At 46.2% G+C, this 24965-nt stretch overlaps 1 protein-coding gene across 1 annotated transcript in view; it reads left to right on the top strand.

The window, feature by feature from the left end:
• The window catches only part of PRKCSH (PRKCSH beta subunit of glucosidase II), a 313184-nt gene extending 296617 nt beyond the window's left edge, over positions 1–16567 (top strand). Inside the window, exon 17 of the mRNA XM_086962739.1 lies at positions 16282–16567. The gene's annotated coding sequence lies outside the window, so the exon portion shown is untranslated. The remainder of the gene's footprint in view (positions 1–16281) is intronic.
• Positions 16568–24965: the final 8398 nt, after the last annotated feature.

The following is a 24965-nucleotide window of genomic DNA, read 5'->3' as shown; positions in this document are numbered from 1 at the left end:
TTAGAGCCTGTGCTACTCGCTCATAAAAGAGGTTGTTTGTTGAGGACAAACATGAAGACTGCATATACTGCTTATATCCGGATCATAAGGCCACGGACTGCAAGATTTGCAGAACCTTCTCCACCAAGACCTTGAGGGACAGAGAGGGACGTCTCCTCACTTGGCTACAGAAAATAAAGGACCGCAAGGAACTTATGTCTTCTGACAGTGAGGGCTCCTCTTGGATGGTGTCATCAAGAAAATCGAAGAAGAGGGGTAGGTCTCCCCCTACTACATCTGATGAGCCCCATGTCAAGGCCTTGCCTGGGACCTCTGATAGGTCTGATAGGCCTGCTTCCCAAAAATCTCCTCACCACGGTGAAAAGGCGAGGCAGGGAAAGCTTGAGGAGTCGCAACCTTAAAAAAAGGCTAAGAAGATCGTCCCTGTGACTTCACCACCCTCTGACAAGGATAGAGGGGTGAAAAAGCCTCAGGAGGTTTTTTCAGACACGAAACAGCGTTCGTCGACGGTGAAAACCACAGGTACGCCGACGATTTCTATCAAGATAACCTTGTCTGTAAAATTGGCCTCGTCGACGGGCTCGTCGACGACGGCTTCTACGACGGCACCTGCGCCGTCGATGTTCAAGATGCCTGATGCCTGTTCGTCGTCGACGAAAATGACTTTCTCCATGTCGACGACGAGAGTCGCGTCGACGACGAGGAAAAGTCGACGACTACCATGTCGACGACACCTGTCACCTTGCTGCTGACGACGAGTTCGTCGACTGTCCCGTCGACGATCCAACCATCGTCGACGATGACCATCTCCCCGTCGACGACTCAATCCTCGACGACGAGCGCATTTTCTTCGTCGGCGCCTCCGTCGACGAAACAGTCTCTGAAGATACAACCGTCAACGACGATTCAGTCGACGCGACTGGAAAAGTTGTTTTTTCACACAGAAAGAGTCAAATAACACCGGAAATGACATCTCCGCGGCAAGTCCAGCGGTTTCCTCCTACCCTAATGCTGGATGAGGACTCTGAAGAAGAGGCTTATAGCGATTTTGGCCAGGCTTATAGCCCTCTGACTTACAAGTAAAAATACAAGACATCAGTTCTGAGGAAGGGGAAATGGAGCAACAAGAATATGTTCCACAGAATTATTATGAACAGGAAATGCCAAGCATGCAGGTTCCTTTGCAGAAACCTCCACGTCAATCTCAGCAGGAGATGGTGGCGATGCCATCCACTCTCATCTCTGATCTACAACTAATGTTGCAGGACTATCGGAGACGATTTCCTACTCCTCAGGAGGTTCAACAGGTACGCCCTCCTACACCTCCGCCTCAGTTATCACAGCCTGTGGCAGGACACTCTTTGCCTTTAAGAGGGCGTGACACAGAGCCCGTAGAACATCCACAAGAGGTGGTCCCCATTCGGGATGATACAGATGATGATAATGCCTCATCGGATGTAGATCAGCAAGTGGACCCTGACCAAGACCAGAATGTAGACTGGAATCAGGATGACCTTCGAGATCCAGAAGTCACAGGGCCTGATACCGCAATCTCTCCTCCAGCAGATATCGGAGGCTTTCACAACTTGATGGAACGAGCTTCCAAGAGATTTGGTCTTCCGGTTACCACAGTTCAGTCCGAATGTCTTTCGTACGATTTCAAAGAACCATTCCGGAAATCCGTACGTTCAATCCCCATCATTGAACATGTTTGGTCTGAAGGCCTAAAAGCTATGTAGAATCCGGCCACGGTCCTCCCGGTGCTCCCCAGACTGTCGAAAAAATATAAGGCGCCAGAGGGCAGCCCGGCATGTCTACTAGGTCAACCAAAACCGGACTCGGTCATTTCCCAGGCCGCACAGAGTAAATCTAAAAACCCATCCACGCCGCTGACGACGCCACCGGATAAAGAGGGCAGGCGTTTGGACAATGTTGGAAAAACATTCTCCACAATGGCCAGCGTCCTCGTTAGGGCGGCTAATGCTTTGGCGATCCTGGGGAGATACGATCGCCAGATGTGGTGTGACCTCTCCCCGTTCGTGGAAGAACTTCAGGATGTATCTAAGGACGAGGTAAAAAAAATCTTACTGGAAGGAGAGCGAGCCTCTTCTGAGGTAATCGACTGCGCTATGGATATAGCAACTACGGCCTTCCGAGCGCTAGCCGGCTCGGCAGTTCTGAGACGCCAGGGTTGGTTGAAAGCCACGTGGTTTAGACAAGCGGTACAAAATAAAATTCTGGATCTGCCTTACGATGGGGAGATGTTATTTGGCAAACACGTGGATGCCGCCCTACAGGGCATAAAGAAAGATACGGATACGCCCAAGTCCTTAGGAACTTTACAATACCGCAAAGTGCCCTTTAAAGGAGCAAGAGGAAGAGGTTTCTCCTCCTATAGAGGCGGCAATCAGCACCGCTAATCTTCCAACTCCCAACTTGGCCAAACATACAAACCCCAGTATTCACAGAGGGGTTCTTTCTCTCGCCAGCCGCCGAGAGGACGACAAGGGCAGCAGAGGAGAGATAATACCAAATGACAATAGCGGCCAAGTGGCTCTTTCTACTGTTCCTGTGCCCTCATTAACACCAGTGGGGGGCAGGATTGCCCATTGCCTCAACAACTGGTTGGTCATAACAGACCAGTGGGTCCTAAACATCATCAAGAAAGGACACACGTTGGAGTTCCAAGATCTTCCTCCAACGAGAGCTCCTGACGCCTTTACACCCAAACATCTGAAACTCCTTCATCTCGAGGCCCACCAACTCTTCACCAAGGGGGCAATAGAACCTGTACCTCTCTCCCAAAAGGGGAAAGGGTTCTATTCCAGGTTCTTCCTGGTTCGGAAGACGAAGGACAAGTGGCGTCCGATCTTAGATCTACGACAGCTCAACACGTATCTCATCAAGTTGTCCTTCAGTATGGTCACTCTTCAGGACATCCTCCGCCTTCTCAATCCAGGGCACTACATGGCGACCCTAGATTTGGAAGACGCTTAGTTCCATGTACCCATTCATCCAGCTCACAGGCAATATCTTCGATTTACAGTAGGCAAGAGCCATTTTCAATTCTAAGTTCTGCATTTTGGTCTCCGGTCCGCTCCGCGGATCTTTACAAAGGTACTGGCTCCGGTGGCTGCCTCTCAGAAAGCAGTCTTTCGAAGTCTTCCCATATCTGGACGATTGGCTGCTAAAGGCTCCTTCGTTCCAAGAGGCGTCTAGGGCAGTCACGAGCTGCAGACAACTGTTCGAGCAACTGGGCCTTCGGCTCAACAGAGAAAAATCGATTTTGCGCCCCTCCAAAACAGCGAAGTTTTTGGGTGCGATCCTAGACACGGAGTGCTGCCTGGCTTTTCCTTCAGAAGAGCGCCAAACCAAGCTAATTCTTTCAGCTCGCCTTCTACGGACACGGAAGTTTCTGTCAGTTCGCAAATACAAATCGCTTCTCGGATCGATATCATCCTGCATACCATTGGTACTACACTGTAGGCTGCGAATGTGTCCACTGCAGGAACAGTTGGACAAACAATGGCGTCAGGTGACCGGCTCCTTCGACGACAGGATTGTCATCACTCCGGAAATGCGGAAGGCAAGCAGCTGGTGGTTGCTAAAAGACAATCTTTCAGTAGTTTTGTCATTCCAACTTCCACCATCTCCCATGGTATTGACAACAGATGCTTCCATGGAGGGATGGGGAGACGTCCTTCAAGAACTAAAAGTCAGTGGTCATTGGAGCTCAGTCCAAGTCAAGTTCCACATCAATCTACTGGAACTTATGGCCATTCGTCTAGCCTTACAGGCTTTCCTTCCAAGGATCCGCAACCGTTCAGTGCTGGTTCGTACAGACAACACCACAGCCATGCACTACATAAACAAGCAGGGCTGAACGAGATCTTGCACCCTTTCGAAAGAAGCACAGAGGCTTTGGAATTGGATGATCCAACACAACATCACCCTTTAGCGGAACATCTGGCGGGTACACTCAATGCCACAGCGGACGCTTTGAGTCGCCAAAAGACTATCAGTCACAAATGGGAACTGTATCAGACCATTCTAGAGGAACTGTTTGCACGTTGGGGGACCCCAACCATCGATCTGTTTGCAACTCCCCAAAACGCCAAATGCCAGTCCTACGCAAGCAGGGTTCACCATCGGGGATCCTTGGAGAATGCGCTTTTGATTGCCTGGTACGGCGCATTTGTTTACACCTTTCCTCCTATTCCGCTGATCCCGAGACTGATCCGCAAGCTCAAGGCGGAACCGTGCAGAATGATTCTGATCGCACCAGCATGGCCCAGGCAGTTTTGGTACACAAAACTTCTTCTCCTCTCCCAAGATCAACCAATTCTCCTGCGTCCTGTTCCATCACTGTTGACAATGGCTCACGGACAGGTTCTGCATCCAGACCTGAAGTCACTACAATTGACAGCGTGGCTCCTGAGTTCAGAGTTCCAGGGTTTAAATCTTTCAGGAGAATGTAAAGACATTTTGGCCCAGGCCCAAGCGCCTAGTACGAATAAAACCTATCGGGCTAAGTGAAAGAGATTCTGCCTTTTGTGTCGGAGAGAAGGTCTACATCCATATACTTCTGCACCGCACCAACTCTTGCCTTACATCCTTTCTCTTGCGAAATCTGGATTGGCTCCTTCTTCTGTAAAGGTACATCTAGCGGCCCTTTCTAGATTTAGACGATCATCATCAGGTCCTTCTCTTTGGTCTGCAAGGATCATTAAACAATTCCTGAAGGGTTTATTCAGGGTTTTTCCACCAGTCCGGCCTCCACCACCAGCCTGGCATCTTAATTTGGTCCTGTTGCATCTAATGAAGGCCCCATTTGAACCTATTCATAGGGCCGACCTGAAGTTTGTCTCATGGAAACTGGCTCTTCTCTTGGCCTTGACATCGGCTAGAAGAGTTACTGAGCTCCAGGCTTTCACAATTGAGGAACCTTTTCTACAATTCAAAAATGATCTTCTCATCCTAAGGACAAATCCTAAATTTATTCCGAAGGTACCCTCAGAATTTCATCTGAATGAGCCGGTGGTCTTAAAAACCTTCTTCCCGCAGCCCTCCACGCCAGCTGAAAGGGCTTTACACTCTTTGGACATTCACAGATGTCTCAAGTTCTACTTGGAGCGCACAAGACTGTTCAGAAAATCTTCCCAGCTTTTTGTTTCATTCAGTGCACCACGGAAGGGGTCTCCAATTTAAACCCTGCATTCCCCGCTGGATATCCAGTGCAATACACTTTTGCCATCAATGAGCGGGGAAGCCACTTCAACGAGCAGTTCGTGCTCATTCTACGAGAACGATGGCTTCATCGGTGGCTCTATTCTCAGGTGGTCCCGATCAAGGACATATGTAGAGAGGCGACATGGAGCAGTGTCCACACCTTCACTCGCCACTACTGCTTGGATTCTTCGGTGAAAGAGGATGCGGCAGTGGGCCCGGCGGTTTTGAGGAACCTTTTCCAATAAGTCGGTGAGCTTTCCTTACTATCCCGCCTTCCTGTTTGCATATTTTGTATTACTTCTCATTGTTCTGCTTTGTGATGCAAATGTGTATCTGTTTTTCTTATCAGGATTATGTATGACATTTACAGGTACACATGTTTCAAAACATGCTTTTTCTCTTTACTGCTGGCTATTCTGATACAAAGCATGGGAATCTATGAAAGTTCCAATACTGGGGCAAGAAAACAAGTTACTTACCTGTAACTTTGGTTCCCCAGTATTGGTAACTTTCATAGATTCCCATGCGCCCACCCTCCTCCCCTGGGAAAGCTCAGCCTTATTGTCCAATGATGTTGCTGTTCACAACGGCTACGAAAATCTGAGGCTCTGAGGCTCTCTCAGGAAGGTTCTATGGGGTGAGGCTGCTCTGATTGGCTACTGCAGGAATTCGGTCTCTTTTACAAAAAGAGGTGGATAAGCTACAAAATGAGATGAGGCCTAGGCCTATTTTTTCACTTTGTGCTTACTACTAAGGTATTTTTTATTTACCGAGGCTCCCATTCCGACGACGGGGAATGATACAAAGCATGGGAATCTATGAAAGTTACCAATACTGGGGAACCAAAGTTACAGGTAAGTAACTTGTTTTCTTCTCCAGCAGCTCCACTGCCTCCTACGCTTCCTCCTAGGCCTCCTCCTTCTCTTCTGTTAGTACCTTTGGCTTCTCAATTGCTTTCAAGACTGCCTGTGACACCAAGGAGATATCCAACTGTCTTTACGAGTCAAGATCGAGAGCAAGACACCACTCTCTTCATTCAAGACATATGTCCTCTTCTAGACTTTGTTCTAAGCATAGAATCCAGTCTAGAATATGCTCTTTCTCTTCTTGATCATCATCTGACTAAAGAAGGTTTTTGCCTCCTTTAACAGATTCTCCGCCAGCATCAATTTCCCTGGTTAATATAAACACATTTCAAGAGGTGCTCATTCGAAGAGCTAACACACTGAATATCTCTCTAGCAACACTAACAGCAACCACTATAGTGATTTTTTTCTTTTAACTCTTATCCAGTATTCATCTACAAGGGTGTTATTAGTGCTATTTAGTTCTGGGCCTGTTAGAACCGACTATGGAATTATTCCTCACTCTAGCCTCCACTAAAGCCTTCCCATCCAGGTTACAAAAAGATTACAGACTTCTTGAATATGATCGTCGTTTTTCTTTCATTCAGCTCCTCCTCCTGACTCCATAGTGGTGTCAGCATTGAAAATAATTTGTAGGAAGCTGGCTCTATATATAACATACCAAAAAGAGGTATATTTTGTAGAGTGTCCAGGTATCCTTTGAGTGGACAGGGGCTTGCTTTAACAATCCCAAGGTGATCTTTCTGTGGTAGTGTGGTCAAGCAGCCTTAAGCGTATCAAGTAGGACTGTAAGACATTTGTTACATACACACAGTCAATAAATGATACAAACTCAATAAGGAGATCCACACCAATTTAGAAAAATAGCACATATTTTTATATATTTTTAGACACCAAGAACTTGGCTATTGGGGAAGTACTTTTAAAACAGCATTTTTGTTTTTTTTTAAACCTGGTATGTACACTTGTATTGTCTCTGATGTTGTAATGTTATCCTATGGTGAAAAACACATATACTGCATACAGGTACTTAGCATTGACTTACATGACCAATCTTCTAGAGTTGAGGTAAGTATGTGGCAAGGTCCAAGGCAGCACAAACAGGTCACTTAGGTGGCTCTGGAGCATCTGGGTGCAGAGGTGCTTTTTGGTGTCGGGTGCCTCGTTGGTTTCATTGGAAAACGGTCATGGGAGAAAGGCTACAAATTGGGAATGGGAGCCAGTCTGGTTGAACACACAGGGGGGCTCGGTCCTTGTGCTGCTCGGCTCGTAGGGACACAGTCAGTCGACTTCTCTCCGGGCTGTAGGGCTCCGGTGCAGTGGTCGGTCCAGTGAAGTCCGGTGGTGTGGCTGAATGTGATGTGCTTGCTGGATGAGAAGACTGGATCAAGCGTGTGGCCGGCGTAGTGGGTGGGGGTGTTGACCAGTTGCTCGAGTCCGAGGTTCGCGAGGTTGTCCAGCAGGGCGGAGGTGTTGTGGTCCTTGTTGTTCTCCAGGTGGAAGTTGAGGTCCCCTAGGAGGATGTAGTCAGTGCCTCTGAGGGTCGTCTTTGGGTCGGTGTGTATCTGTAAGTCGAGGTGCTCGGCGGCGGCGAAGGTGTCGGAGTCGGTTGTGATGCGGATGGTGTCCTTGTGTACGATGGCGATGCCTCCTCCAATCTGGTTGACGCGGTCTCTCCGGGTGATCTTGTATCCGTCTGGGATAGCGATGGCGATGTCTGGTGCGGAGGAGGCGTTCATCCAGGTTTCTGTGAGGAAGGCAACGTCTGGTGAGGTAGTGTCAAGCAGGTTCCAAAGTTCGATGGCGTGTCTGTGGATGGAGCGGGTGTTGAGCAGGATGCACTTGAGGTGGCTGTCGTTGTTGTTCGGCTTGGTGGCTGTGGTGCAGGTCCGGATGCAGGTGAACTTGCAGGATTGGCAGGTGAAGGGTCCGTGGGTGCGTCTCGGGGTGGCTCGGTGGCAGGCTCTTGATCGGTCGGGTTTGAGTGCGAAGAGGGTGGCGGCGTCGTAGGTCCGTCGTGTGGGCAGGCATCATCGGGGACCAGGAGTCCTGGCGCGGACGGGCTTGCCTGTGGCGCGCCTTCGGCGCACAATCAGCGCCCCGTTGCGCGTGTGCATGGGCGTCATAAGTAGGAGCTGGGAGGGAGGAGCAGCTGGGTGGCGGGAGCGGGGCGGCGAATGAGCAGGAGGAGGGCAGGCCGCAGGGTGGCAGCAGCGGGAAAGGAGGACAGAGGGCGGCTCAGCGGCGGCTGGGTCGTCCGGGGAAACAAGGAAGGAAAAACGAAGGCAGGAATGGAGTAATCAAGGCTGAGGAAAACACAAGGCAGGAATGGAGGTAATCAAGGCTGCAGAAAACACGAGGCAGTAGCAGGGGTGTGTGGGGGCGACCTTGCCTGGTTACAGGCTCAGCGGTCGCTCCCTGCACCTCTGTGCGGTCCCCTTAAGTAGGAGCCGGGAAGGAGGAGCAGCTGGGTGGCGGGAGCGGGGTGGCGTATGGGCAGGAAGGGGGCGGGGCCGCAGGGAGGCAGTGGCAGGAAAGGTGGACAGAGGGCGGCTCAGCGGCGGCTGGGTCGTCCGGGGAAACGAGGAAGAAAAAACGAAGGCAGGAATGGAGGAATCAAGGCTGAGGAAAACACGAGGCAGGAATGGAGGTAATCAAGGCTGCAGAAAACACGAGACAGTAGCAGGGGTGTGTGGGGGCGACCTTGCCTGGTTACAGGCTCAGCGGTGTTTGATACATTGGAGTGCCCACATCGCACCATTCAGGAGTTAGCCCAGCTAAAGGGGTCAGCGTTTAATCCTATACTTGCCAATTGAGCGACCCAGCCTTTCCAGAGCAAAAACAATAGTTTTGCATGTTTACTGCCAGGACATGTAAAGTAGATGCCCTTCCTCTTGTCTATGGCATATGTCGCACCCTGCCTTAGGACTCTGTAGGCCTTCCAGAGGGGTGACTTACATAGATGTAATGGGGAAGTGGTGGCTTTCCCATTGCTTTTAAGGCAAATTCGGGCTAGCAGTGAAGGACTGCGCTACCAGAATGCAGTGGCAGATTGAGGGACCCATTTTACTTGGGGGATCACCAGGGTGGCACTATTCGTGCTGCAAGCCTTGGAGTATGCCTTCAGCTTACATGCTGTGGGTTCCAGGGTTCCACATATTAGGGACATACAGGTAAGTTAGCCATCTCTAATTGGGTACAGCCAATTCGCCATACAGTTTAGGGTCCAGCACTGGCACTGAGGTCTAGTTAAAAGGCCTCTGTGCACTCTCAGAATAGAAAAACCAGCCACATCCGTTGAAAAACGTGGGGTTGACCATACCAAAAGAGGCATTTCCTTACAGCTAAGTTGCTCGGTCTGACTTTCAAGGAAAGACCACCTGTGATCTTTGAGATGAGATGTGGTCAATTTGCGTAAATGCAATATTAGAAATTGAAATAAACAAGCACATGACATATAGTTGTCTGGTCTCAGATTGGAAGCATGCAGAGGATGAAAAGTAAGGAGAGGCTAAATCAAAGAAAGAAAACAGTGATCACAATCAGAGGTTTTAAGTCCAAGTCAACGTTTTCTTGCGGGGTTTTAGGCGCAAAGAGTAGACTTGAGATACATGCACTCTAAGGATGCAAAATTGTAGAAATAAACATTATTTGCATGTGAGATAATGCTATATTTAGCACTTTTGATTGGCCATAGAATCAGGACAACAGTTAGTCTGCTGGTAGGCTATTCCTAGCCCACTGCTTCAGCGTGGACAGCTGAACAGCTGGGGGATTCAAATCGTAAAGTAATGGCTGGAAGGTGATGCAGTACTACCATGATCAAAGCAACGTGAGAGAATATTTAATTCATACATCGTAAGGAGATTCTGCAAGTGCTGGAGCTATATCTTCTGATGTTTACCCTTAAAAATTGCTCATACATGTTTTATCAAATTACGAAAATAAAGCATTTGGATGCCCCTGGTTTAGCATGAGACAGAATGGAGGTAAGAATAGATTTCCAGACTGATAAAGTGAATTGCCTTGTAGCTGAAGGGAGGAGACCACACTATTAAGTGAAAAGGAAGAGACTGGGCTACTTAAAAAAATTCAGTGACAAGAGATGTACATTAGTCTACCTGAGCACTGCCATTCGGTGGAGGGCAGGGATGTGGCTGGAGTTTGTTTTTCAAGATTAGGACGTTTCTAGTCAAGTCTGTCCCCATTATCTGCCAGATGATGGCAGGCAGGTACTGAGATCACACTTCTTTGCCCCGATGTTGTAGGTGCTCTAGCTTGTAACCAGCCCTCAAGATCGTCCCCAGCAACGTTATTGCCAGGAATATCAGAAGGGGATGGTGAGTGTCCCATCTTCATTGCTAAAGGATCTGCATTTATGCTGGAGGATTATAAGACGAGGCATCCTGTACCTCATACCTCTCAGGAGTTACAGGCGGTTACGCCTCAACCACGACCTTTGCCTAGTACACCAGTAAGAAGGCAAGACATTTTACCAGAGTCCTTGCCTAGATCTCCACTACCAAGGTCTCAGCAAGAACCAGTGACCACGGATGATGATCAGGAGGTGGGAGAGATAACGGACCCTAGCACAGAGTGGGACGATTATCTCATTCTGTCACCGTCTTCTCCGTCACCGAAGCCTGTTGATTCACCACCGGAAGACATCGGTGGGTTTCATAATTTAATGGAGAGAGCTACAGATTTGCGCTCACCATGTCATCTGACAAAGCAGAATATTTCTTGTACGACTTCAAGGAGCCATATCGTAAAGCAGTTCAGTCTCTCCCGATTGTTAATAATCTATGGCAAGAAGACCTGAAAGTCATGGAGACACCGGCAACGGTGACTCCAGTACTCACAAGACTGGACAAAAAATATCAAGCACCTTTGGACGCTCCAGCTTGTCTTCTAGGTCACCCCAAGCCGGACTCAGTTATAACCCAGGCAACTCAGCAGAAGTCAAGGAATCCATCAGCTCATATTACGACACCTCCTGACAGAGAGGGTTGGCGATTGGACAATGCGGAGAAGCGGTTTTCCTCCATGTCTACCCTTCTGGTTAGAGCGGCGAATGCCCTGGCCTTTCTGGGCAGGTACGATAGACAGATGTGGTGTTACCTCTCGCCATATATAGACCGCATTCCAGAAGCTGATAGACAGAAGGCCAAGAAGATTCCCCAAGAGGGGGAAAGGACTTCGGCTGAAGTCATTAATTGCGCGATGGACATCTCAACAACGGCTTTCAGATCTTTGGGAGGAGCAGCAGTTCTATGTCGGCAAGGATGGCTAAGAGCAACAGCTTTTAGGCCTGAGGTCCAAAATAAAATTTTGGCTCTCCCTTTCAATGGAGAGGATTTATTTGGAAAGCATATAGACGAGGCACTGCAAAGTATCAAAAAGGATACTGAGACCGCAAAATCATTAGAAACACTGCAATAGCGGAAGGTTCCTTTTCCAGGCTCTAAAGGTAGAGGTCAATCTTCTTATAGGGGAGGATACCAGCAAGGAAGATATTCTTCTTACTCCACGTCATTTCAGCCCTACCGTCAGCAGTATATGCAACGTCAGTCAGGAGGCTACACAAAATCTACTCCTAAAGGTAGAGGAGGTCGTCAGGGGAAGGACAACAACTGGCGACAATGACAACCTTCAGGATCCGGCTACGCTTATCTCTCTTACTGGGTGGAAAAATTGCTTATTAGCTCCAAAATTGGCAGCAAATAACAACGGACCAATGGGTCCTCAACATAATACAATTTGGAGACACTTTAGAACTTCTACAAACGCCCCCTTGTACACCGCCAAAACATCAAGAGGTCAAGCACTTAGATCAGATGCATCAGGAGATTCGGACAATGCTCCGAAAGGGAGCAATAGAACCAGTACCGAATTCCCAGAGGGGAAAGGGATTTTACTCCCGTTTTTTTCTAGTCAAGAAAAACGTTCTCCAATGGCTTCCTATTCTGGACCTCAGATCCCTAAACACCTATCTCAAAAAACAATCTTTCAGGATGGTTTCCCTTCAACACATCCTTCTGCTCTTACACCCAGGAGATCATATGACCACATTAGACCTACAGAATGCGTACTTTCTCATCCCCATCCATCCTTTCCACAGGCGGTACCTTTGGTTTGTGGTAGCCGGAGAACATTACCAATTCAAGGTACTGCCATTCAGCCTGAAATCAGCCCCAATAATACTTTCAAAATGCCTAGCTCCAGTGGCAGCTGTTCTAATGAGACAGAAACATCAAGTGTTTCCTTACCTCGACGACTGGTTGGTCAAGGCACCATCAGCAGCATCGGCCCGAACGCCAACAGCGGCTTGCGTTGAGTTGTTTGCCAGGTTAGATCTGACTTTAAATGAAGGAAAGTCATCCCTTCAGCCGACAAGAAACGTCACTTTCTTGGGAGCAATACTAGACACGGAGGTAAACAAGGCATTCCCCTCTAAAGAAAGGCAGCTGAGAATGTCTCTTTTCCAAGAATTTACAAAAAGAAAGTTTCTTTCAGTACGCAAGTACAAGTCATTACTGGGAACGATGTCATCTTGCATTCCCTCGTACCTTTCTGCAGGTTAAGAATGAAGAATGCGTCCGTTGCAAGAGCAACTAGATCTACAATGGCATCAGGCTGAGGGATCCTTCGAAGACATAGTCAAAGTGACACCGATCATGATCCAAGCGGCGACATGGTGGACCCAAGAGCGGAACGTCTCGCAGGGTCTTTCATTCCTTTCGGAGCCAGGCCCACTGGTGGTTACTACAGATGCGTCCCTAGAAGGATGGGGAGCGTTCCTTCAGGATCTCGAAGTCAGCGGCTGCTAGAAGGTAAGCGAACAACAAATGCACAGCAACTTATTATAACTCAGAGCAGTCTTCTTAGCATTGTTAGCATTCCTACCAAGAATAGGATGTTCAGCTGTGTTGATAAGAACGGACAACACAACAGTGATGCATACTTAAACAAACAAGGAGGTACAAGATCACTCTCCCTGTTTCAAGAGGTCCAGAAGATATGGGAATGGGCGCTAACAACACGAGAGAACCATAGCAGCGGAACATCTCTCAGGGGACCTGAACGTCAAGGCAGATCCTCTCAGCAGGCTCAAATCCATATGCCACGAGTGGGAGATCGACCAAGGAATTCTGGACAACATCTTCCAAAGATTGGGGGAACCGACAGTAGACCTCTTCACAATGGCAGAGAACAAGAAATGCCGGTTCTTTGCAAGCTGGCTTCCCCAACGGGGATCTTGGGGGAATTTGTTTTTGATGGCATGGTCCGCCTTTGCCTACGCTTTTCCTCAAATTCCCCTCCTGCCAAGCATCCTGATGAAGATCAGGAAGGAGCTGTGCAAGATAATGTTGATAGCCCAATTGTGGCCCAGACAACACTTGTTCACAGAGCTTCATCTACTGTTGGAGGATCATCCGATTTGCCTCCGCTTCCGACGATGTCCCGGGGACAAGTGCTTCATCAGGACCCAAGATCATTGCACTTAGCGGCCTGGCTCCTGAACACTGTGAATTTCAACATCTAAAGATCTCACAGGAATGGAAAGACAGCCTATCTAAAAGCCGGAGCAGATAGTACAAACAAGACTTACAGGATGAAATGGAAAAGGTTCTGTTTGTGCTGCTAAAGATATAATATTCATCCCCTGAATTCGGCAGCGCATGAGATTATTCCATACATTTTACTTTTAGCAAAGTCTGGTTTGGCTACTGCATCTATAAAGGTACATTTAGCCGCTATATCCCGCTACAGAAGAACTTCTTCAGGACCATCTCTAAGGTCTGCAAGGGTCATTAAACAATTCATGAAGGGATAGTTTCGGGTTTTTCCTCCAATAAAGCCTCCACCACCTCTCTGGCACTTGAACATTTTTCTTTTTCAATTAATGTAGCAGCCTTTCGAGCCAATACACAGCGCAGATCCTATTGTGGAAAGTGGCGCTTCTCATCGCGCTCACTTCGGCCAGGAGAGTGGGGTAATTACAGGCTCTCACGATTCAAGACTCTTTCTTACAATTTCGAGAGGACAGAATGATTCTCAGAACTAATCCGAAGTTTATTCCAAAAGTACCAACGGACTTTCATGAATGAGCCTCTAGTTTTAAAGCACTTTTTTCCTCAGCCAACAACAGCGGCGGAAAGAGTTCTCTACTGGCTGGATGTCCAGCGCTGTCTCAAATTCTATTTACAAAAGACTAGATCCTTCCGGAAGTCCTCACAACTTTTTGTCGCCTTCAGCGCACCCAGGAAGGGTTTCCCTTTATCAAAATGTGGAATTGCCAGATGGATTTCCAGTGCGATAGAATATTGTCATCAGGCAGCTTGAAAGCCTCTCAATGCACGAATTTGTGCCCATTCGACAAGAGCAGTGTCAACCTCGACTGCTTTGTTTGCGGGAGTTCCGATCCAGGATATCTAAAGAGCAGCGACCTGGAGGACTACGCACACCTTTACCAGGCATTACTGCTTGGATGCAGCCGCATAGAGAGATGTGGCAGTGGGAGAAGCGGTGCTGAGAAACGTTATCCAGTAACGGTGAGCCCTCTTTTACATCCCTCCATCCTTTTTTCTTGGTTACAAATGCACATTTTTTAATGTCATGTTTGGTAAGAATGATTACAATACTAATATGCAGAATTCAGTTATTTGAGGGTCATCATTAAGACGGAAAAAGTGTGCTAAAGCTCTTACTGATATTTGGTCCATCATGGAGATAGACCAAGTTGAATGGGAGGGTTGAAGGTTCAAACTCTTGTTGAAAACCTCTAATAAAAATGGTAAATCACTGGATTATCCATTCACCCTGAAGTATCATTCTGTGAATGACTGGTTATTTTTCAGCCATTGTCTGGAGCCACTGATAATGAGTGGCAAGTAGCCAGATCATCAATTCACCGAGCGTATAAAATCGCCACAAAAGTGTTTTAGTCCATTCTTTTGGACGACCTACATATATCGGTTTACACAGGGAATTCATCCTTTTTGCGCTTAGCATGTTATGTTCTGTATTTGCAATAGATTTGCTGAAATTTTGTTTGTAATGAATTGCCAAATTTGACTCGCATGGCTCTCTCGTCTGTCTTTATTTATTAGTTTTTACTCATTCATTGTCAGTATGATTTATTGAATATACCATTGACATTTTAAAATGCATTTGAATAATCCCATGCTTAAACCATGTTGTCATATTTCGAGTCTGAGTAATAGCGGCAGGGAGCACCGAGGGGCCAAACATAGGGGGAGGTAGTAGTGATGGAGCGTGGGGGAACAGAGAATGAACCTGTCAGCGAGATGTTTAGAGAAAACTGATGGTGCTCTGCAAGGTATAAATGGCAGTTTGGTGCCCAGAAATGGTGTCCTAGAGGTGGAATAACATCAATTTGTGTGCTCTTGGGAATTCCTTTTCAGTGTGTTCTTTCTCTGTCCTTCACTCACAATGACTTCTCTGCCTCCCACTCACTCTTCATTCGCTCCCTCTCTCTCATCTTTATTTCCACACAATTTTTTCCTATCACTCCTTTCTTTCTTCAGAAAACAATGGATTCTCGCCCACTCAGTTCTACTCCTCTTCCCATCAACCTTCTATCTCCCAACTATTCTCCATTTTCCTTTTTTACAGCTCTTTAGATCTGACCCTGATTTCACCCTCTCACTTCAAATCTACGCGTCTCTGCCTTCTTCTTGATTGCTGTATCTTTCTATTCCGCTTCCTTTTATTTCCATTTTCACTCCCCGTAATTTCTCTTTTCCCCTAACTTTCTATTCCTTTCTCCATCCCTATCCTTGATTTGTTTCTCTTGCTTGCTCCTTTTATCCTATCTTTCAAACTGCTAAAATTCTTTAGCTTTCCTGTTTAAAACACTGTTCTCTAGTTTGCTAGTCCTTTCACCATTGTTCACTGCTCTCCTTCTTTCCCTATTCCTTTTAATTCCCTTTCCTCGAGTTCCCTCTCCATTCTCACTTTGACCTGTTGCCCCTCTCCTTTCGTACCTTCCCTTTATTTCTCCTCCTCTTTCAGGATGTCTCCCCCTCTCCTACTCCTGTACCTCTCCTGTGTGTTCCCCATTTTTCCGCAATGCTCCCCTTTCTGTGCCTCTTCTCCGTTGTCTTAATTTCCTTCTGTCTCTCCTAACCATCATTTTCTCCCCTCTGTTCTTCCCTGACAGGCTTTTTCTGCACCAGGTGCAGCCTTTTGGACCATGTTCTGGAAAGAGGGCCTCCTCCCAGATGGCAGAACTCGGGAATACAGAGTGAACCCAGCAACATATTGTGCAATCAGGAACACAGAATAAATCCTTCCTCAAATCATCACCGCCAAAATAAATGAAACATTCCTCCCCCCCCCCATGTCATCTGCATACCTCCTGAAACTGTGAACATTTGTGTTTTGTCTGTTTTGAGACTTTGAATCATGTTTTAATAATTAAAAGAAAGAGGGCAGCCTGACTAAAACGAATTGTGTGTTGTTTCCTTCATATTTGTGTACAAAGACTGTTTGTAGCTCTAGTATATTCTGTGGTGGTGGGTACGCACCAATCTGTCTGCAGATCACAGATCTGCATCCTGGTATGATTGTTCACTAAGTCCATCTGATAAAGATCTCTGTTCAGCCTGCAGGACACAACCTCAAGTGTATGTTGCCCAAGTACATCCTTTCTTTCTTTGAAGTTGATTACATGAGTGCAATTGAGTTGGGTAACTAACTATTCTCCTTGTTGTTAGCTTCATCAAATTTGTACTTACTCTGCTATTATCAGCTTTTGAGTGTTTACTTTTGTATTTACATTGATTTATCTATTTATTTTTGTAGTACTTTGAGGGCGTAGTCCCCAAAAAATGATGCAAGTTGGCGATAACGAGGATCAAGGGCAGGGCCATTTGAGGAGAACTTTTTCCAGGTAGGAAGAATAGAAAGGAAGGAGTTGGGGCCTCAAGGGCTAAATAGCTAAATTGAGCTATCACACCTGTTATTAATGCCTGCACGTTCCTTTGCCCTCTTTTTATGCACCTAGGGAGGTCTCCTTGTGCTTCATTCCCTTCATCTACCACCACTGAAAGAGCTTAGAAACTGCCTGAAGAGCAACAAGCAGTGATAAATGTAATGCAACATGACATTTATAGTGTGCAGAAATCCAGGGGGTGAAGATGAGCAGAAGCCTTCACAGTTAATCATCAAGACATTTTTACTGAATTCATGAACACATAATATTCTCTGTACCATATCTTGGAATACCTTTTCAAGAGAAATCTTTGTGTGGCTTGTGTAGCCTTAGATACACATGTTCTGAATACTCCTACCATCTAGTGTTGGGAGCGGACATTGCAAGATCTCAAGTATTGGATCTGTCATAGATTCACATACTTGAATAATTCTCTGTCATTTAAGTGGGAGTCCGATGATACCATAGAAAACAGTAGTCAATGATATACATAGCAGTTATTGTTAAAAACGTTCACTTCAATAGCTTATCTTGGTTATTTAAGAAGAACCAAAGTTCAGCCAGTCAGGAGACAGCACCCTCTGGAACACTCACCATTAGTCCCTGAGACTTTCTATCGCATGGCATGTGATGATAGTCTCCCTGAGCTCTGCTAAGTTTTCTACTGTATTACTCTATTTGGAAGAAGATTTCACTTCATGTACACAATAAGACCTACGTGTACAGATTCTGACTGAGCAAACCTGTCAGAACCAGCAAGGATTGGACTGTTAAGGCTATGTGAAAAGAAAAGGTTGCACTGAGAGGATCCATAAGGAGTACATCTACTATTTACATCCTGAACATAAAGTAAAGGTATGTAAGATATACCGCACCTTTTCTCAAGACATTAAAAGATAGAGAGGGAAAACTATTAAAGTCTGATAAATCCCATAAAAGGGATAGGTCTTATGAACGAGTGCCTCCAGGGCCACCAAAAAAGACAATGAAAAAGACCCTTCATGGGTCATCAGGATAGACAAAAACATCAGAGGAACATTTACATTAATCCAAAAAGGAAAATAATCTCAGAACAGGTCCAGTCTGAACCTACTACTCCTTTATTAAAGGAGATACACTTGAAGTCATCCTCTTTACTGTCCATGACAAAATCTCTGAAATATGGTTTCTAAACCACATCTTGAATTCTCAACGACAAGGACACCATCAACGACATTGATGACGGCAGTATCAACAGTTACTACAACAATGTTGACCTTTGCTTGTGCTTAACAGTTACTCATCATTCCGGCATTGCTAATAGCCTCGACAACAATACTGTCCACGAAAAAACCCTCAACAAAGGTAAGGTATCGACGGCGAAGACACCGGCGTCGACTGCACTGTCTGTGATGACACTGCCAGTGAAAACCTTATTGACTACAGTGCCAATGACAGCATGGTCGACGAAAGAACCATTGATGCCATTGTCAATGATTTCCACAAGGGAAAGATAGTTTACAGAGACATTAGAGCCTGTGCACACATCACAGAGTAAGGTTTCCCCTCTTCCGCATGCACATCTTCTTGATGATGATGATTCAGAGAACGAGGGTCCTTTTGGGGCAGAACATAGTCCTTCTGAGCTGCATGTAAAATATCAAGAGAAAGATAGTGAGGACCAGTATTATGAGGAAGAGTATTAGGCCTCCGGAGAACAACTTGAGCAATATAGAGAACAATATTCAGGCTATGGTCGCCAGGAGCTGCATGAAGAATCAGTACAAATGCCACTGACTCAAGTAAATAATTACAAAAGGAAGTTTCTAGAGCTTGCACCGGCTGCTTCTCCAAAGCACCCAGCAAGACCAGTGCGATCACCACAGGTTCAAACCAGTTATGCGCACACCTTATTGTAACCGCACCTTCATCTCCATTACTGACACTGGCTAGAACACTAGCAGAACCACCAGCGGATTGTGCACCTACCTCAGATGAGGAAAGGGAAGATTACGGACACTACATCAGTTCTCAATGAATGGATTGACTACCTAATCCCAACACCACCTCCACCAGTGCCACCACCAGTAGATTCCAAAATTGTACAGGAGGGCACTCCTTAAAAGTACTAACAACCTAGGACCAGGGGGGAAAAGACTACAAAAATACAGTAAAACGGTCCTACTAGCCTGAAATATTTTACCTTTTAATTGCTTCAACAGATTCAGACCACACTTTAAATATTTTTATTGATCTAGCATATTGCTTTGCCATTTGTTTGTTGTCGTCCTATCGTACACGTATCAAAAATTATTCACTTTCTACTGATTAAAATTCATTATTATCCTTTATTGGGGTATCTTTCATAGATTCACATGCCTGAATCATTCCCAGTCGCGGGAGTCCCACGCTAATAAATATACGATAGCAGTGCTTTAGTAAAATTGTAGTAGGCTGACAAGACTATAGGCCCAAACAGGCCCAAATCTTAGAAGCCTATCTACCTCATTATGTAAAAAGAACTGAAAATAGTTCCAACCAATCAGAAGTCAGCACCCTCTAGAACCTTCCCAGCTGAGGCAGTTCTCCTCAGATATTCACTGCACGTCGTGTGGAAGGGAGTCTCCCTGAGTGCCTACTCAAGTTTTTCTTCATTGTTCTTTCAGGATGTCTGAAAAGAAAGCTCTCTTCGAGGCTTGCAGGACCTGTGATAAAAAGAGGGTCCATGTAGATGATCAGCACAAGGACTGCATCTACTGCCTACATCCTAATCACATTGTAAAGGATTGTAGGATTTGTCGAACCTTCCCTGCCAAGTCCATCAGTGACAGGGAGGCAAGAGTTCTCTTATGGCTCAAATCATCTTCTACAGATGATGACAGGGCTTCTACTTCCAGCAAAAGAGCCAAATCCAGAGACAGCTCTTCTCCTGAGGGGAAAAACATCATAAATCCTCTTGCTGAGCTTTAGATCACTCAAGGAGGTCGTCTTCACCTCCTGCTGGATCACCTTTACCTCCGCCTTCTACCAAGTCTTCAGCAACTAAAACAGTGAGTAAAGCCCAGGTCTAGACTCTGTCACTGGTGTCTTCTCACACAGTCTCTGTGACTTCTTCTACTATGTTATCTACTAGAGCTATAACTTCTCCGATTGTGTCATCTAAAGTTTCGGCCTCTAAGAAAACTTCTGGGGATAAAGAATCTGCTTCTGTCACTACCTCTTCAAAATCGTCGTTGACTACCTCGTCGACGTTAATCCCATCGACGACAGTACCATCAGTGAAGTCATCGTCGACAAAAACCCTGTTGACGTCGACGACAGCAACCCCGTTGACGAAGAGCCCGTCGACGGCGGCCCCGTTAACGAAGAATCCATCGACTGCGGCCCCGTCGACGAAGAGTCCATCGACTGCGGCCCCGTCGACGAAGAGTCCATCGACGGCTGGGTCACCCGCGCCCTGATTCAGTAATTTCGCAGGCCGCACAACAGAGGTCAAAAAATCTGTCTATCCCAATCTCTACACCACCAGATAAAAAGGGGGCAGACTATTGGACTTGATAGGAAAGAAGTTCTCCACCAATGCTGCGTCGTCCATCAAGGCAGCCAATTCTCTGGCAATTTTGGCACGTTATGACCGCCAGATGTGGTCAGAGTTATCAGAATTTCTGGAGCGGATACCTGAAGATCGTCAGCAGGAAGCACGAAGGATAGTGCTCGAAGGAGAATGGGCTGCATCAGAAATAATTGATTGCGCCTTAGACATTTCACACACTAACTTTAGGCAGCTAGCAGGATCTACTGGTCTCAGACGCCACGGATGACTCATAGCAACCTCGTTTAGACCTGAGGTTCAGACAAAAATTCTTGATATGGCTTACGATGGTGAATTACTCTTTGGTAAGCATATAGATGACGCTTTATTGACCATCAAAACAGACACGGACACGGCTAAGTCGCTGGGTACCCTGCAATATACGAGGATCTTTCATAGGATCTAGGGGCTGTGGTTTTTCCTCGAGAGGAAATTACCACAATCAGCAAAACAGACAATACCAATCTCAATACAAACAGCCTTATTATCAGTCGTCATACAGGCAATAATCTTCAAACAATTTCTCTCGTCAAGGCGGACGCCGGCGATCGAGCAATCAATGCCGCAACTCAAATAAACAACAATGAGCTTTGCCGGACACCAGTCCAACCTTCTTCCCTCCCTGTGGGCGCGAAGATCTCAGCCTTTTTCCAACAATGGCAGAACATCACATCAGATCAGTGGGTCCTCGACCTTGTTCGAAGAGGACACACTCTGGAGTTCTTAAGGAAACCACCTACGACCCCGCCCAATGGTCCCCCTCCCCCTCGTCTTCACTTACTGTTCAAAAAAGCCTTAAAGATGTTCCGCAAGAATGCAATTGAAAGAGTTCCAGTCTTGCAAAAAGGGAAAGGATTCTACTCTCGAATCTTCCTCATAAAGAAAAAATCGGGGGAGTGGCGCCCGATTCTAGACTTGCGCAGACTCAACAAGTTTCTGAAGAAACAGAGTTTTCGGATGGTGACGTTGACAGATGTGCTGACCTGCCGAAGGGGACTTTATGGCTTCTCTGGACCTAGAAGACACCTACTTCCATATCCCTATACACCCCAAACATCGCAAATACCTACGATTCACTGTGGCTGGCGTCCACTTTCAATTCAAGGTGCTTCCGTTCGGTGCTGAAATCAGCCCCAAGAATATTCACAAAATACCTAGCTCCAGTCTCAGCCACACTGAGGTCGCTAGGAATACAACACTTTCCATACCTCGACGATTGGCTGCTCAAGGGTCCAACAAAACCGGCTACGGAACAAGTTGTAAGAACTTGCCTCAATCTATTCTCAAATCTGGGACTCTCAACGCCAACAAGTCGCAGATGCAACCCCTCCAAGTTCTGACCTTTCTAGGAGCAACACTAGAAACCCAACAATGCAAAGCGTTCTTGACTCAGGATCGCCAGAACAAATTACAAAGCCTGTCAAGGTTGATTTCAAGAAAAAAGTCAGTTTCTGTCCGAACATTCGCCTCTCTTCTGGGGATGTGCTCTTCAGCGATCAGTTTAATCCCACTTGCAAGACTCAGGATGAGACCACTGCAAGAAGAGCTGCACAAACAATAGCAGCAGGCCGGAGGGTCATTTGACGATTCCATAAAGGTGACCACATGAATGATACAGGCTCTCTACTGGTGGTCAAAAAGAAGCAATCTATCTCTGGGTCTCACATTCCTGGCCACTTTCCCAGAGTTAGTCCTGACTACGGATGCATCTATGGAGGGGTGGGGAGGACACCTCGAAGACCTTCAAATTCAGGGTCGTTGTTCTTCGCACTATCAGCAAAAGCACACCAACAGTCTCGAGCTGAGGGCCATCTTCCTCTCTTTGCAGGCATTCCTTCAGAAAATTGCAACCTCTTCGGTGCTGGGGTGTACGGACAATACCACCAGCAGGTATTACCTCAACAAACAAGGGGGCACGAGGTCTCTCCCTATCGCAGGAAGCTCAAGAGATGTGGAAGTGGGTTATCAAGCATGGCATAACCCTCAGAGCAGAGAATATCAAAGGAACTCAAAATTCCCTAGCCGACAACCTCAGCAGATCTCTCGCAGGTTGCCACGAGTGGGAGTTGGAGCAATTGCAGGTAAACAGGATTTTCCGAATGTGGGGCACACCAACTCTAGACCGGTTTGCAACGCAACAGAACAGCAAATGCCTGTATTACGCCAGCAGATTTCCTCAACGGGGATCAAGAGGGAATTCCTTTCCATGCGATGATCAGGGATTTATGCATACGCTTTTTCCCCGATACTATTAATCCTGAGGGTTCTGCAGAAGATGAAGAGGGAACATTGCAGTCTTATCCTAATTGCTCCTCGCTTGCCGAGGCAGTATTGGTTCCAGGAGTTTCTTCTGTTGTCACAACAACATCAGATTCGCCTCCATCCAACACTAACCATGTTGACGAGGGAGAGAGGTCAGATTCTGCATCCGGATCCACAATCGCTTCACTTGCACGCATGGCTCCTGACTTCTTAGAATTCAAAGATCTCAGAATTTCTCATGACTGTAGAGATGTTCTATCTAAAGCCCACGCTCAAAGCACTATCAAAACATACCACTTTAAATGGAAGCGCTTCTGTCATTGGTGCTAAACAAATAACTTACATCCACTCCAGGCCCCACCAGAGGATATTCTTCTCTATTTACTATCACTAGCTAAAGCAGGTCTAGTGTTCTCCTCTATCAAAGTCCATCTCGCTGCGATTTCTAGATTCAGAAAGACTTCTAACAAGCCATCACTCTGTTCTTCGTCACTTATCAAACAGTTTCTAAAAGGGCTATTACGGGATTTTCCTCCAGTTCGACCTCCATCTCCAGAGTGCGATCTCAATACAGTTTTATCCCAATCGATGAGGTGACCTTTTGAACCAATTCACAAGGCTGATTTAAAAATTTTAATCTGGAAAGTAGCGCTTTTGTTAGCTCTCACTTCAGTTCAGAGGGTTAGTGAAATCCAGGCTTTCACAGTTTCAGAACCTATTCTACATTTCTATAAGGATTACGTTACTTTACGAACAAATCCAAAGTTCATTCCAAAGGTACCATCTCAATACCACCTGAACCAGCCAGTAAAGCTTAAGACTTTTTTCCCGGATCCAGTTACACTGTCAAAAAAGGCTTTACATTCTCTTGATGTGAAACGTTGCTTGAAGTTCTACTTTCAAAGGACTAAGGATATAAGAAAATCTAATCAATTGTTGATCGCTTATGGTCAAGCCACGATAGGACAAGCCATTACAAAAGCAACAGTAGCCAGATTGTTATCTTCTGTCATACAGTTTTGCCATGGTAAAGCCAACAAACCTTTGCTCAGTAAGGTAAAAGCACATTCCACCAGAGCTATGTCTGCTTCTACAGCCTTATTTGCTGGGGTCACGTTGGAGAACATTTGCCGTGCTGCGACATGGAAGAATGTCCACACGTTCACGAAGCACTACTGCTTACAATCTGCGTCGCTTACAATCTGCGTCGCAGGACGATGCAGCAGTGGGACAAGCTGTTCTTCGACGACATCTTCATTAAGGTTAGACTTTTGAATGTCTCTCAGATTGCATTTCTAATGTTTCTGGTTGTCAAATGATGTTCTTAAATATGAAGTATGTTAAATGACTAGAATTATTTCATTTCAGAAGGTTTCTGCATTTATATGTATGTACATATTTAGTGCTCTATAAACCTCCGGATGAGTGGGGTATATGTAGATTTACGCTTTGTCTCCCACCTTCCGCAAATGACATTTTTAGACTTACTGCTTGCTACTCTGATTCAGGCATGTGAATCTATGAAAGATACCCCAATACTGGATAAGAAAACAAGTTACTTACCTGTAACTACAGTTATCCAGTATTGGTATCTTTCATATATTCACATGCACCCACCCACCTTCCTCCCCGGGCAGGACAGTTCTCTAATGGGGATACTTACGCCTCACTTGTGCTAATAAAATCTGAGGAGAACTGCCTCTGCTGGGAAGGTTCTAGAGGGTGCTGACTTCTGATTGGTTGGAACTATTTTCAGTTCTTTTTATATAATGAAGTTTATTGGCTACTAAGATTTGGGCCTGTTTCGGCCTATAGTCTTGTCAGCCTACTACAGTTTTACTAAGGCACTGCTATTGTATATTTATTACTGTGGGACTCCCGCCTCGGAGACGGGGAATGATTCAGGCATGTGAATCTATGAAAGATACCAATACTAGATAACTGTAGTTACCGGTAAGTAACTTGTTTTCTTATACATCATACAAAATATAGCAAATTCATACAGCTGATATTGCTTTATACACAATCCTTAAACAGGTTAAAAAGCATTGGTACTTAGACATACATTTCCTCTTGA

The sequence above is a fragment of the Lissotriton vulgaris genome, chromosome 1_1 (assembly GCF_964263255.1).
Source record: "Lissotriton vulgaris chromosome 1_1, aLisVul1.2, whole genome shotgun sequence".
Classification (NCBI taxonomy): domain Eukaryota; kingdom Metazoa; phylum Chordata; class Amphibia; order Caudata; family Salamandridae; genus Lissotriton; species Lissotriton vulgaris.
The sequence above is the reverse complement of the archived record's forward strand: the minus strand, read 5'-3'. Positions and strand labels throughout refer to the sequence as shown.